General features: G+C 36.6%; 1 pseudogene; it reads right to left on the bottom strand.

The window, feature by feature from the left end:
- Nucleotides 1–3,738: 3,738 nt before the first annotated feature.
- On the bottom strand, nt 3,739–8,944 carry LOC138155130 (cytosolic carboxypeptidase 1-like; annotated as a pseudogene).
- Between the last annotated feature and the right edge of the window lie 7,110 nt (nt 8,945–16,054).

Genomic DNA, 16,054 nt, shown 5'->3' with positions numbered 1-16,054 from the left:
GGCTTGAATTTCAGCAGATACTTTGGGCCGACTTTACCTTAACTCACATTTTCAAAGTACTTTGCAGTTTACCAAGTAATGTTACTTTCAGTGATGCTGTTGAGGCGGATGGTGCAAAGATTATTATCCCCATTTTATATATAAGCAAACTAAAAATCAGAGAGAGAAAAATTACTGCCCCAGAGTTACATGATTGGTAAACAAGACACTTTGTGGGAGAGACAAACAAGTGAAACCTCCAGTAATACTTGAGTATAATCTCCCCTCAGAAGTTCTTTGAGAGATCCCAGGACCCTGAACCCAAGAACCTTGGGAATTATCAATGTTCCCCAAACCACCAGACCTGTTTCTAGCCCATGTCCCTCCACCATAATTGAGAGGAGAAATCATTGTGAAGAAAGAACCCACTTTCATCACCACCAGTAACAAATGTTAACCAACTGCCAATAACAGGCTGATAAACACAGGATCCCCTTCAATGGCAGCAGCTACCAAAACTCCAACATACACATACCAGGTCTACTTTCAGCCTAATTCTTCTGGCCAATATCCAGGGAAGCAAGTCCTGTGGAGAAAGGACCAGCCATCCCACCAAATACAACTGTCAACCAGATGCCACTCACAGGGCAGGGAAGACAAACTAGTTCAAGCAGGAAGGGATCTGGAGAGAAATACAGGAGGTATCACACCTCTATTTGAATAAGTTTAAGGAATGTTCTTCTTTGATCTTGTCACACATCTACTTAAAAGCTTCATTAGTTCCTTATCATGTAACATGACACAACATAACATTTAACCTCTTTTGGCATTGAAGGCTTTCTATTATCTGACTACATAGTACAGTTGATAGAGAGAGCTCCAGATCAAGAGTCAGGAAGGTCTCAGTTCAAATATAATTTTAGTCACTTACTAGCTAGGTGACCCTGGGCAAGTCAATTAACCTCTGTTTGCCTTAGTTTTCTCATCTGTAAAATGGGGATAATAATAGCACCTACCTCTGAGGATTGTTGGGAGGATCAAATGAAATAATAATTGTAAAGTGCCTGGCATAGTGTAAGTGCTATGTAAATGTTGGTATTATTATTATTATTATCTCATAAGCTTCCCCTTCATGAATTCCACATTTATTTCAGTCCCCTCTCTCATGTGCATGTCCTGTTTCATAGTCTCCTGTAATGTACTCTTCAACTTCTCCTCCTACCTCTCTGCCCATTGAAGCCCCTCTCTTCTTTCATGGCCCACACTAGGCATTACCTCCTCCAGGAAGCCTTCTCTGATTCCTAGCCTTCCAGCTGAAAATGAACTTTCCCTCCACAAAATTTTTCTGGCACCTGGACCTCTTCTTTTTGCTTATCAGATCTTATATCAGGGTTACTTGCCCTTGACCTTGCTACTGGATTATGAGCTTCTTGAGAATTATATCTGTATCTTATCTATCTTTATAACCCCACTGGTTAGCAGCATGCCTTATACACAGAAGGTGTGTGATAAATAGTTTCCATTAAAATACATTTATCTTTGCTTTATTATATATCAATCAGAAGGGATGGCTAGCTAAATGGGAATGTGTGGTGGTGGAAAAGGAAGGGATCATATTCGGCAGTGAAGTTGATGAAAAGAATTAAAGAGATCAATATCAATAAATCATTTTTTAATAAAAGGAAACAAAAAAGGAACAACATTGAATTGAATTAGAAAACCATGATTCCTGGCTGCCACGTGGCTCCCACTGAGGCACTTAGTAATAATTTTATGTCCCTATAATGAAACAGATTCTTTTAGGTAAAAAATAAGTTAGTGTATACATAGAATTATGGGTGTAAACAGAACTCAGGGGTTGAAGATGTCTATCATAAAAAGCCATGATCCTAAATGTCACTTGGAACACATTGATCCTTGTATTGCTTGGTTAGCAACTTCATAGTAGTCACTGATACAAGTAGTTGGGAACCCTTATGTAATCTTGGTTCCATTTAGTGCCACCATAGGAAGAAGTAGCCTCAGCATTGCAACTGTTTCTTCCCAGGAGCATCAGCAAATAATGAGAGTAAATAAGTTCAGTTGCATCTAGAACACAGTGATCTGAGGGCTGAGATACCATTATTTTTCCTGAGTTATTGTCACTGCTTCCATCATCAAGCAGATACCAGAGATGAAAGAGGCCATGGAGAACACCCTGCCATACACTAATCAGGGATAGAGAAGGGAAAGAAGATCATAAAGCATAAAGTCTACATGATATCCTGGAAGGAGCACCAGAGGATCTATGCTCAAATCTCAGATTTTATGCTTTTGTAGTTATATGCCCTTAAGGAAGTTACTTCATTTCTATGGGTCTCAGATTCCTCTTCTGTAAAATTAAGCAAATGGATTAAACCAATGGTGTCAAACTCAAACAGAAACTGGACCACTAAATCATATATAAGAGATCCTTGCAAACTGGCATTCTTGAATTATGCTACACCATTGACTTTGTCACATATTAGCATTATATTCTATTTTACTTTTATGTTGTCAAATATTTCCAAATTACATTTTAATCTGATTCTGGCCTCGCTGGGGAGTGTTGTGGGCCATATATGGTCTGTGTGGGCTGGGTGTTTGATACCTCTGAGTTAGATGACATCTATGTTCCCTTCCAGGACAAAAATCCATACAAATAAATATAACACACTCCCAGATAGGAGACATACATCTTCAAAATGACTTGGAGTGCTGGACTTGGTTGGACTGCTTACTCATCATGGAATCTCTAGGAATCTTGACTCCCTCACCTGTAAAACAGGAATAATGATAGTACATAACATCCTTAAGAGCACAGTTGCTATTCACAGGCATCCCTCAAATGGCTACGAAACAAGAATTCACAAAAGCTTAGTCAAAGAAATTTAGTTCTTTTCTCTTTTTGATATATTTTTTTTTTATTTGTTTAACTTGGTAACTGTACAATGAAATGGTTTCAAAGCAATTTCTGGATTACTTCAAAAACTATGAAAGAGTTAACATCATTATGAAGAACTTAATTTCTTGTCTTCAATATCCACCCACTCCCACACAAAGAACACACAGATCAATAGAAAGCCCTTTACATTTATTATTTTCAACAACTCATTACCACTGACCCCTAGGATTTTTTTGCTCTGAAACATTGCATACTTATCTATTTGAGGTAGGGTATAAGGTTACACTCTCCTTGTTTAAGGCACTCTGCTGGCCAATGGGGCTATAGAGATAGGATACAGGTCTAATTCTCAAGATGCTCACAATACAGTATCAAGGTCAACGGCAAGTAACCATGATATAAAAGTAGATACGATAAGCAAAAGGAAGAGGTCCAAGTGTCATGAAAACTTTGTGGAGGGAAAGTTCATTTTCGGCTGGAAGGATAGTGATCAGAGAAGGCTTCTTGGAGGAGGTAATGCCTAGTTTGGGCCATGAATGAAACATGGCAAAAAGTTATGCAATGATACTGAATAAAGTTTTGTTGAAAAAAAGAAAAAGGTAAATCAATCTTTGACAATTCAATGCTATCACTCAGACCATTGAATTCTTTAAATAAAAGAAATGCCAGTTTTTATCATAAATCAAAAACACATTTATTGTCTTGAAACCCAACTGGCTCCAGTTGTTTTTTTGTCTTTTTGAGTCAGCTCTTTTTAAAAATCTAAAGTTTCCTATCCAATAGAAACTAAGTTATTTCTCTTATTCTTCAGTCATTTACATGAATTGGCAGATGGCTCAAAGAAGGCATGTTTTTGATGACTCTGAGTCAGAAAGTGCATCTTTTTGAACAGAAGGTTCATAATCCTCAACATTTTCACAATTGCTTTCTGCACTATAATCAACTTCTTTAAGGAAACTAGGCTCACCTTCTTCCAAAACATAAGTTGTAGGGCTTGTTACTTTGAAGCTAGATTCAATCCAGTCATTTTCAAACTCAAGAAAGCTGTTAGGCAGATTATATTCTAATGGCGATGTCAGTCTTTTCAAACAGAATAAATTAACACAAAACTTTGTTCCCATCTCTTCCAATTCTCATGTCCCAATCTGTAAACCCTTGTATCTTCCTTGATCACAGCCATATAATGTGCTCTCCATGGTGCAGCTTGTACTCCTATTTCCCTCAATACAACAATATGGGTTGTAGATTGTTTGGACTTTTCCACTAAGCTACAGCTGCTCATGCAGATTGCTGGGGCAGTATGGGTCAACATCTTAGGCAAAGTCCTGTATCCCATATCTTCAACTATGTCACAAGAGGCAGCATTATCATTAGTATGCCACACAGTTTCCTTGATGCTGCAGACATACATAATACATTTTTCTATCAAGAGTGACCATGATAACCACAGTAAACCAAAGGTAATCGTTTATTTGCAGCCATATACTATAGCAGACCTTTAGTGTGGTAAATCACAGGATGCAAATCTGGGTTTGGACTTTGCCGCTACCAGTTCAAATCTTCTCCACTTAAAGAACAATGGTGGTTTCCATTAATGACGCCATCTGGTTTTAGCATAGGGACAATTTTAAAAACATAATATTCAGGCAAGCTCTGAGCAGTAGGGTTATTACTCATGAGATATTCCAAAATTCCTTTCATAATCCAGCTTGAATTAGTTTCTCCAGGATGTACTCAAGCAGATAAGAAAATATAAGTGCAATTTCTAAATTGACAGATATTTTCATCATAATTGGACTCTGGCATGGGAGTTATAGTCAATAAAGGAGAGCTGTTTCCAGGCAGAGTTTCACATAACACATCTTGCTGAAAATAGATTTGCTGAGAGTTGTGTGATGATTCCAATTTTTGAAGAAGCATCTGTAAAGTTGAGTATGTATAAGGATAATGATAAACAAAGTAGCAAACATCATCCATATGTGGGAAAGTGACTGTGAATGTAATCGGATAGCAGTATTTTCCTTTTTGCCCACCAGCAGCATCTGAACTTCTTGAAGAATGATTTTACCATAGAAATGTCAGTACCTACATGAATCTGCCTTGGTCTAGTATGTAATGCTTCCTGGACTGAATATGTAAGGGGTTGCATATCATAATTAAACTATGAGATTTTTTTTTCTTTTTTGAGGGCAATTGGGGTTAAGTAACTTGCCCAAGGTCACATGGCTAGTTTTTGTGTTAAGTGTCTGAGGCCGGATTTGAAGACTGTTAGATTTTTCACAGTGGATGATATCAAATCTGTATCCAACACCTGCCCACATTCCACTGACTTCAAAGTCTGATGACAATGATTGCTATTTGTTATCTGAGTTCAGAATAAGATCATACTTAGTTTTTTCCCCCAATTTGAATAACTTCCTATAGATTTCCAGATTAAAATATAGAATTAAATTTCAACCATTCTCCTTCTTCTGGTACAGTTATCCATGTCAAATTTGGGTTATCCATGTAATTCATAATTTTGTCAATGCTATTATTTTGATGTCTCTCAACCTCCCGAGCAATTTTTGTCCTTTGCACTCTATAGAGTCCTAAATGGAGGTAGAATGTGACCAAAATAATCAGGATGAAACACTTCTGAATATTCAGGAACAAATTTAGTATTTTGCACAATATCGGCATATAGATGAGAATCACAGAGCGGTGGCATGTTTGGTACTTCCATTGACGTTGACTCCACTGATGAATTAAATGAAGAATCATCCTCTTCTTCAGTTTCAACTACAGTAAAGCATACCTAGTTGAATAGTCTGTACCTCAAAGAGCATATTTTCACAAGTAGAAGTATGTGGACATGTTTTAGTGCATGTAATGGAGATAAGGTGAGGACTGGAATCTTTATTCTGGCAGCAAAGCTCTGGGAATTTGGGGGAGCATGCTGCAGCATTATTTATTCCAGGTCTTTACTAGGTCACTAGTGAGATACTGGCTTGATGAAACTTCTATTTTGATCACCTTCCTGTTGATGCAACAAACCATCACTATTTTTTAATGTCCTTTTTTCCAGGTCCAAAAAAGCAGGTTATTTATCACTTTCCTCTCTTTGTGAAATGATATTCTTTTTCACTGACTTTATTAGACTGTTTGGTTCCATAGATGGCTCCTCTCTGTAGGAACAACAATAGGTCCACCTAGATTTCCTTCCTTTGCCAAGGACATTGGTTCTTTGGCAATTAAATCACATTCTTGAAAGTCATCAGAAAGTTCGTGGGAAAAGTGCATACACCTTTAGTTATTCTATTGGTCGTCCTAGGTCTTGCTTGGGTTTTAACTTGTTGATTAGCCTCCATATCATCATTCTTAACATTTTGGTCCATATCATCTTCATTCTCAATTTCATTTTCAGCTTCTAATTCAAAGTTTTCATTATCATCACTTTCATCTACTACACCATCCACTTCAGGCAATAAATTATAAAGCTGAGTCACAGGTACTGTCACAGGAATAACTGGTAACTGAAAATGAAAAGCACTTTTATTAGTTAGTAATGGAAGATGATTTTTAGGAAAACATTTCCTCATAATCATACAGGATGTGTTGACTAGAGGATCAAGAGTCCTGACTGCCAAGCAATCTTGTGAAGTGTTGTATAGAATTTTTATCCCATTGGCATCAGTAAATGCCTTTCTTCCCAACTTGAGGCTTGTAACACTTTTTAAACTCTGTAAAACTCCCTTCTGGATGAGCAGGTTTCTGTGTCGATTATCATGCCAGTGCCAATCTACATAAATTGTTAAAAGCACATGGACACATCCTCTGTCTACAGCTCTCCTGGCATTTGTTTTTGATTTTAGCATTGCCGTAAGTGTGTCTAAAGGAACCTTCATAAGGTCAGTGTTCTTTTTACTAAAAAGGCCATGATTTTAGACATCAGTTCCATAACTCCATTTTTCCATAAGGACACTGCATTCAAAGGACTGGCAAAAGTTGAAGACAAGGCAGCATTAAACTTTTATTCGGCAAATTCTGTTCCACCAAATTCAGAGTTATCGTTAAGGCCCCATTAATTCTAGATTTTGCTCCAGATTTTTTGTCTTTTGGTCCAGTTCTTGAAAGAAAGGTGTGAACTTGGAGACTAACTTTATTCTCCTACTACCATCAACTGACACCAATTCAACAAAAATATTTAAGATAGTGAGGGTGTTCTGAAGATCTTTCATGTACTCTAATGTTGAAAATAGAACATCCATTCCTGTAGAACCTTTGATTCTCATTTTTACCCCGATTTTCTCTTGACTTTGGGTCAGGTGAAGAATCTTTGATGTAATGTATCTCAGGCTTCTGTTTCTGGACATGTATAACTGATCTTCTTCAGCTAAGCCAGGAGTGCCACAATCTGAGAATTACTAGTAAGGTGTCTTTTTGGTTTGTTTATTATTGCTATTTCTGATAGCACTTTTAATCTGTTCTTATAAACAGTTACTTTTTCATTTCACTAATTCTTCATTTCAGTAGTACACTCTGGGAGGGAAGAGGGACCTGCCTAGAAGGAAGGGTGGCTTCCAGCTCCAATTCCAGCTCCAACAGGGGTAGCAGTGGCAGTAGCAGCAAGGGCTGCTTCTCCCAGAAGGCCCCCACTGGTCACTTGTCACCAGTTGCTTGGTGTTTTCATACAAACCCTGGCAGGGCAACATTACTGTGCCACCCTGTCTGAAATTTTAGTTCTTAATAGCATCGAGGATGAATGGCTACAAAAACTTCAGAAATTTGATCCTTAAAAATTCAGTTGATCAAAACACACATACAAACACACACGATTACATATTCATCTATGCAATGACTTATAGGTGAACTTGGGAATCTTGCCTTTAAGATTTTATACTTTCCTTCAATACTTTCCTATATAGTTCCTTCAATATATATTTCCTTCAATATATATATATTTCAAAATATATATATTTTTCAAAAAATATACAATATATTTTTCAAAATATATATATTTCCTTCAATACTTTCCTATACCTGTAAAATTAAAAACCCTGGGTTCTTCCTACCTTCCTAAAACTCTTGGGAGAATAATAGAATATTGCATATGATGTCCTTTGATCCTTGAAAAGGCCCTGAGGGGAAAAAAAAACCCAAGGTATTCTCTATTAAATTATCTTGCTAATAGACATAATATACTCTTTTAATTCCCACAGAATTAAAGGCCTTTATGTTTTCTGTTCTGATAAGGCCAAATTTCAACATAAGGTGAATTGTTGTCCATGAGTCATAACCTGCTGATTTTTTTTTAATGGAAACGTTGACACAATCTTGGTCCCATCAGTCCAGACAGCATTGCTCTAGTTCTTATAGTGAAAACTCCTCATTGAGATGCAGTGATGACAAGAGCTTATTTTTCATGAGCTTTATAAAGCTTAGTTCAAACAACTAGTGATATCAGATGATTCAGGAGATGGAATGCAAGAGAGGTGTGTTTTTCCCCCTGTTTTTAATACGTCTTCTTCATTTTGGAAGTGGTTGCATGGTTCATCAGCCCACTCAGTAGTTCCCCCTTACTAGTTCTCTTTTTAATTAATAGACTTGTGAATAACCACAACTGCCTTATGGGACACACAAAACACCCAACAGATGACTAACTTGCAGTAAGCAATCTGCCCAATGCAGTGCGCCTTAATTTAAGCCATACGGGGCCCCCCAAAAAACAAAGGCATGGCAAGTATGCAGCCCTAATGTTTAGTTTTTCATCTGTTTCAAGTTAAAATAAGTCCCTGGTGTGTAGAAAGTAATATTCGTAAAAGTGAAAGCAATGACTCTGATTTATTGCCACCTGTTAGCAGAGGTCTGACCTGCCTAAACTCAGGGTCCGCATAATCCAGAGAAGCCCCCCTGCATAGAGTTGGGTACAAGTTGGAAGTCACTATGAAGCATCAAAGTGAGAGCTAATGTCAAGGGGCAACTAATTCTTGGCTGCTCACTCCAGGTAATTGAGGCTATTCCCCATCTTGAGTATGGGCAACACTGTACCCTTGTTGCCATGGTCATCTGGCCCAGTTTATGTACAAGAGCATTCCCCTGGGGGTTGGGGAGGGGAAGACCTGGGAGGTGGGTGGTTCATTAGAAACTGGCTGGAGGGCAGTTCAGATCTGTAAACGACAGCTGTCTAATTGGTTTTTCTTGTGTGTACTGTCTTTGCTTTTACAATGGGAATGGGCTACCCAGCCTTTCTAATTAGATTGTTAAACATAATAGCTGAATGGCACAGCAGTAAAGAATTTGCCCTTTTCTTTGTAAGCTGGAGAATAGGGCTCAGAAAAGATTCAGGATTTTTTTCCAGCCCATTTCCCCCATCATCTTATCTGATGGTAATGAGACTAAGTTTATTTCTTTTTAAATGCTTGCAAAAGAGCACAGGCCATGTTGAAGTTCAAACTAGATGTCAAAACACACACACACACACACACACACACTCACGCAATACAGTAGCAAATTTCTATTTTCCTTCAGTCTCTTGTTTCCCCTAATTGGTGCCTTGTTGGCAACTTCCACTGAGAAACCAAGAATGAAATAGGCTTGAGAAGTGAACTATTCTGTCACCCCTCAAGGTGGTCTCCAGACCATGGTTAAAAAAAACTTGGTAAAGCAATGTTGAAAAACCTGTCCTGTCCTCTCATTGTCTTAGGGAAAGGGTGGGAGCTAGGAGGAATTGGGGGGGGGGGAGGGGAAGAAGAAGGGAAGGAGAAATAAGAAAAGAAAGGAAAGAAGAATATAAAAAGATGAAATCATTTTCCAGACTGGTTGATCTGCAACTTTCAGAAGTACTAGATGCACTGAAAGAAATGATTACAGTATCCAAAGATGTCATTCTTTTATCTGCTTTTTTGTCTTACGTAAATCATACAGGCACCATTTATCTTATAATTAGTACCACTCATGTTTATTATTTGATATAGGACCTGATCAGAAGTTTCTTATTTACCTTTAATTATAAAAATTTTCCTTTTCTCCATGTAAACTTATTCATTTCCAGAGGCTATTAGACCTCTTAAATGCCAACATGTTGTTTACATTATCTTCTGTAGCTTAAACATGGCTCCAGAATCCTAAGGCATCTGAAAATGGCATTGATTTTGGGCAACTCACTGGTGAGTTTCGGCCTAAATAAAGAAGTTGCATTTCTCTCTGTAAATGCAGAATAGTGTTTAGAATTGTAGTCCTATGTCTAGGCACAACAGCGCCAATGACTTCCCTCCCTAGTACTCTCTCTGAGAGGTCAATTTTCAGTAATGATAGAAAGAAAAGGCCATTTTTTATGTCATATTCCATTTTCAAACTCAGAGTTACTACGTGGAACTATTAAATGATGTAAGCAAAACCTTTGTGACCTTGGAAAAATTACTTAACCTCTCTGGGCTTAGTCTAGATGATCTTTGAGATCCTTTCACACTTGAAATTATGGTTTTATGAAATAAATCCAAGTGCTGCTGCTGGGATTATTATTTAAAATGGAAATTTAGACCTCTTCTGGTATCACCCTAGAATGAAGGTTGATACATATTCAGTGATATAAATGAGAGATTCAACTACACATTACTTAAATCCAATCTCTCCATAATAAAATACAATTAAAAACCTGAATTTGTAGCTAGTGTTTTCTCCTCCTTTGCCTTGTCTAGCTTGACCTCTCCATTTCTTCCCTTGCTATTTTACTCAAAATGCCATTGCCAAATAATTAACTTGAAATTTGGACTGACCCCAGCATCCATCTCCTTAATTACAGCCTTCAGTTAGAACATACTTAAGATACTAAATTCAAACTTCTTGTGCTTCCATCTACCACTAATCCTATCCACTGCCCTATTCCTTTAATTATCTCTTATTCCTTATCTAGTGCTCTTTGGTCTTCTCAAGCATAGCCTGGATCTCTATGTTCCCTTCCCCCAACTTGTCTCTGGGCTTTGTTTCCCTGTGTTCCCTGAAACTCAGTCAGAGATATCTCAGAGATATCCACCAATTGAATACTATATTTTCAGACCTCTCCTCAAAATCTCTCACTTCTTTGAAATTTTCCTTTGACTTCCACAAAGATTTGTTTTTGACAATAAAAGTTGAGACCAAAATTTGGAAGCAAACATTAATGAAAATGGAAATAAAAACCAAAGCCATCTATCAGAGTAAGTTATTCGTTTTCTTCATATATATTTTATGGCATTTATTTTCTTAGTCTCATTTCAATTAGAAGTGTTTAGAGCAGGACCTACCCCCATAACATCTCTCTCCCATAGAATGCCTAGAGCAGAACTGACATGCTTATGGTTAATAATGTGAACTGCAGGATGAGAAAAGCATGATTGTAAAATTATGGGAACAAATAAAAGAACATGGAAGCTGCTTCAAGGACTTGGAAAGAGCACTTTCTTAATACTTATGCATTTCCAAAGACTGCTGGATAAAGCTGGTGTAGACCTTGTTCCCTATTTTTAACCTCTGAATAAAATAATCATACGCTTGCAACAGAGACAATCATAGAAAAATACATCTGAATATGGAAGATAAGCCCAAATAATTGGTTTCATTTTGAAATGAGAGACAATATGAAGTCATGTGATATTTCCCACTCCATGCTTCATTCTACATACTTGGGTAACTTAAAAATCTGAATAGATGAAAATGACTAATAGAGATGTGAAACTGAGAAGTGGATTATGTTTAGGACTAAAATTACTTGTGACTTTTTTGATCAGAAGGCCCATGGAATATGATCAATTTGAAGCATGTGCCCATAATGTCATGAATGTGGGCACACAGTATTTATGTGATGATAGTGCATGAGACCTTAACTAAATAAAGATAATTTTATCCTAACATACCAGTTACATAATGCTTTATCAAACTTTGAACAGGTGCTATGAATAGTGTATCAAATATTACTTGAAATGTTCTATCATAATCACATTCCTGACAATCCCTCAGATGCTCTATTGACAGTTGATTCATTGCTCCTTGGATTTCTAAGAAAATAACCTCCTGCCTCTATATGCATGTATCATTTTTTATTTTTCAACTATAAATATCTGACCCACTGTCTTGGTTGGGTGACAGATGGAAGTATGAGTCTAGGTCTTATCAAAATGCATAATAAATCTTTCTTCCATTTTACACTCTTTACTTGTACAATTTTGAAATGAGTTCCAGGAGCCACCTCTTCTATTCTCTAGGCCCCACTGAATTAAAATGAAGACAAAACTATATGAGGTTCATCTCTAATGAAATTTCTGCATGTAGATTTTAATGACATCAAGATTTTATATGTGTACGTATATATGTGTGCATATATATAATCTTCCTGTTATAAAAACAATTTGAAAAATGAATATTATGCAATTATAATAATAAAACTTGTCCCCTAAGAAAAAATGGAAAAATGGATCATCAATCCTTCATTCAAAAGGTCCTAGACAATGGTGTCAGCATATTGTACATACTGCCACACTCAATTGATGTGTTGTTTAGTTTTGCTGAACTGCTTTTTTTCTCCCTTATTCTGTCTTTTAAAAAATGTATTCCAAAAGATAGCTCTTTGGAGGATACAAAGAGGAATGGTTATGTAAAAACAAGGAAATCAATGAAAATTTTGAAACAAGACAATTTTTTCTGCCTCCAGTATAATAATATAGTATACTATTGACTTAGCTGGATTCATGTACAAATAGAAAAAAAATGACCTATGATATTCACTAACAAGTTGTGACTTTTGGACAGACTTCCACTGTTCTATTCATGGCTTTTTTGTTGAGTATCCCTTCTTATGGGCAAAACACATTTTTGAGGTATATGTTGCCTAACAGCTGGCTAGAGGTAAAGACAAAGTCTAAGATCAAAGAACAAAGCTGGCCTACAAAGACCCAAATCTTGAACCCTAATGCCATTAGCACCATGCTTTAATCCACTTAGATAGCCAGGTACTCATGACAAGTATAATTGTTACTCTCAAAAAATGATCTGTCTGAAAGTAGAGATGGTGGGTCAAGAACAGTTTAGACAAATCCATGGCTGGTAAATATACAATGGGATAAATGAAGGGCAGCTAGGGAAGTTTATAGATATTTCCATGTACTCTGTTGCTTTACCCTTAGGACAACAGAGACTTTCTGTACACCCCACAGCTAGGTATTTTTAGGTATTGTCTCCTCCAATTAGAATTTTAGCCCATTGAAAGCAGTATCTGTCTCACTTTTTGGTTTTGTATAACAAAGCACTTATCTCAGTTTTTGGTCTATGTTAAGTATTTAATAAATGCTTTTTCTTTCCTCTTTCTTTCCTTCCTCCCTTGCCACCCCCCCCCCCCCATTCATTCAAGTCGGTAGAAAGTCATGTGTACCACAAAACATCTTCTGGACTAAGTATCTAAATACAAACACAGTTTTACACAATTTTTTTGCAGTTATTTGGTTTTACTTGTTTGCTTTATCTGGATGTTGGTTTCATTTGTGTGTATGCAACTATTGCTAAGGAAATTCTCCAATGCAGATTGGCAACTTATAGTCCTAGAGAATTTCCCAGGGCATTATGCAATTAAGTGACTTGCCCAAGGTCACAAAGCCTGTATATCAGACATGCAACTTGAACCCAGGTCTTTCTGACTCTGAAGTTGACTCTCTATATACTACAATATGATGCCTCTTTCAACATAAATATAAAATCAAAATTGAACCAATGCCTTCTTTGTTCTACTTAGCTGCATGTGACCACTATTATTATTCTTCAAAGAAAAAAGAATTTTACTATTTAATACTGCCAAAAATGTGTCATTTTTAATTTTAGGAGATAGTAGAAAAATATATAATGTTAAACAAAAAGGAATTTAGTATCAGAGATTTATTTATTTGATATGGCAAAAGATAGTGTAAATATTACTTTATTTCTTCCTATCCCTTTTGCAGGATATTCAATAGATACCAGGACTTAGGAGAAAAATCATACTCTACCTTTTCCTATCGTGTTTTCATTAAGACATTAATGATGTTAAAAAATGTTTCCATTAAGGATTGTTGCTGTTGTTCAGTTATTTTGGTCATGTCTGACTCTTTGAGCCCATTTGGAGTTTTCTTGGTAAAGATACGGGAATGGTTTGCCATTTCCTTTTCTAGATAGTTTTACAGATGAGGAAATGGAGGTAAACAAGGTTAAGTGACTTACCCAGGGTCACACAGCTAGTGTCTGAGATTGTATTTGAGTTCAGATCTTCCTGATTTCAAATTAATATTACCATTGTTACTAGAAATTACATGATAATCAATTATACTATGACTTCCCTCATAATCTCTGATTCCTCAGACTAATATTCTCTTCTCTGGCTACCATTCCCATCTGTGGATTGTATCCTACTATTAGAATGTAAACTGCTTGAGAATAGAGACTATGTTACTTTTTACCTTTGTATTTCAAGAACCTGGCATATAATAGAAATTTAAAATATTTTTAAGTTTATCAATTCATCCATCATTTTTTGCATCATCTATATATATCATAAGAGATGGATTACAGAAACTAAATTGGAATACTATTTTTAAAAATCACTTTCAGTAACCGTGTTTATTGCATTACTGCATAGATTAAAAAGTCCATGAAAAGATTGAAAATATCTTCCTACAAGCCTTTCCTAAAGCAATGTAATTATCACAAAATTAAATCCAGAATCAATAAAGCCAGAGCCAAAATGCAGAAAGAAATTCATTCTGCATGGTCAAGGAGTCCCAACCTCTAAACCAAGAGTCAGTCTGAAAACTATAAAAGAAAAGGAGATTTCTAGTGGCTTCATCTGGCTGCTAAAAAGTTGTTAAGACCCCATTTTTATGTTAGTTCTGGAGTCCTTCTGCAGTTTAATTTATGGTTCAACTAGTATTATTCAGCCTGAGGTTCTTTTTAGTCCCACAAAACAGTATGCTAACACATACACACACACTCACACATACAGTCCCCTACAGAAATGATTCAACCTTGCCAGTGTCCTCTGAAACCTTAGTCTTTTCATAGTGAAGCTCTCAGGAAAGGTCTAGGGCAGTCCAGCACCAACTGAGAGTCATAGTTTGGCCGGAACCAAACCAACCTCAGGAATGAAAATTGGTAAATGGGTTTTCCAGTCTGTGTACTGTTCACCATGATTCTTACATTAAAACAAATTCCCTCTCTGACCTATCCTAAATCCATTGTAAAGACATTTATCCACAACTACATACAAAAATCCAATGGTAGAGTAAATATATAATGCTTTCTTCGGAAGTTTTAAAAGAATGCTCAAAACCCCATAAAAACACCCACCCAAACCACTGTGAAATAAACAATGTCTATTTAACAGATGAAGAAAGCAAAAACTAAAAAGTTGTCTTCCATCCCACAAAAGAATCATCTGTTAAAATCAGATTCCTCCGTGGTAGCTTCCAGCCATCAGAAATATATAAAGGAAGAAAATAAATCAAAGTTCTTATATAAGTGTAAGACTAATAGCAGAAACTACATAAAAGGATTCATCCCTTTCTAAGAAATTGGTATCCTATTATACAGTAAACTGAATTTACCAGCTTGATCTGCATTACAAGTGGTTGAAAAATAGCTGTCCTGGGGTGGCTAGGTGGCCCAGTGACTAGAGCACTGGCCCTGGAGTTTGGAGGACCTGAGCTTAAATTCAGCCTCAGACACTTAACACTTCCTGACCATGTGACCTTGGGCAAGTCACTTAGCCCCAATTTGCCTTGCCTTCCCCCCTTTCAAGAAAGCCAAAAAAAAAAAAAAAAGAAAAGGAACATAGCTGTCATATTTGAAATATTGTCATACCATGATTTATGAATCAACCAATTAATACAGATGTACAGAAAATGTAAATTCCCTGAAGGCAAGGATTTGGTTTTGGGTGATTTGGAGAGGGGCATCAGGGATCAGTTTCCTCCATGTCTTAAACGGTCCACTGAATATTGTAGGTGCTTAATACATGCTTATTGAATTAATTCAGATCACAATGTTACAAACTGTGAATGATCTAAAGACAAGAGAAAACTTGTTCTGTTGTTCCAGGAGACTAAACAAGAATTAATGGAAAGGAATCACAAGAAGGCAGATTTTGACTCCATATGATAGAGTTTTAAAGAAAAC

This window comes from Petaurus breviceps, unplaced genomic scaffold (genome assembly GCF_028583685.1).
Source record: "Petaurus breviceps papuanus isolate PSGF00001 unplaced genomic scaffold, PetGlider_PUasm1.0 91133, whole genome shotgun sequence".
NCBI classification, from domain to species: Eukaryota; Metazoa; Chordata; class Mammalia; order Diprotodontia; family Petauridae; genus Petaurus; species Petaurus breviceps.
The sequence above is the reverse complement of the archived record's forward strand: the minus strand, read 5'-3'. Positions and strand labels throughout refer to the sequence as shown.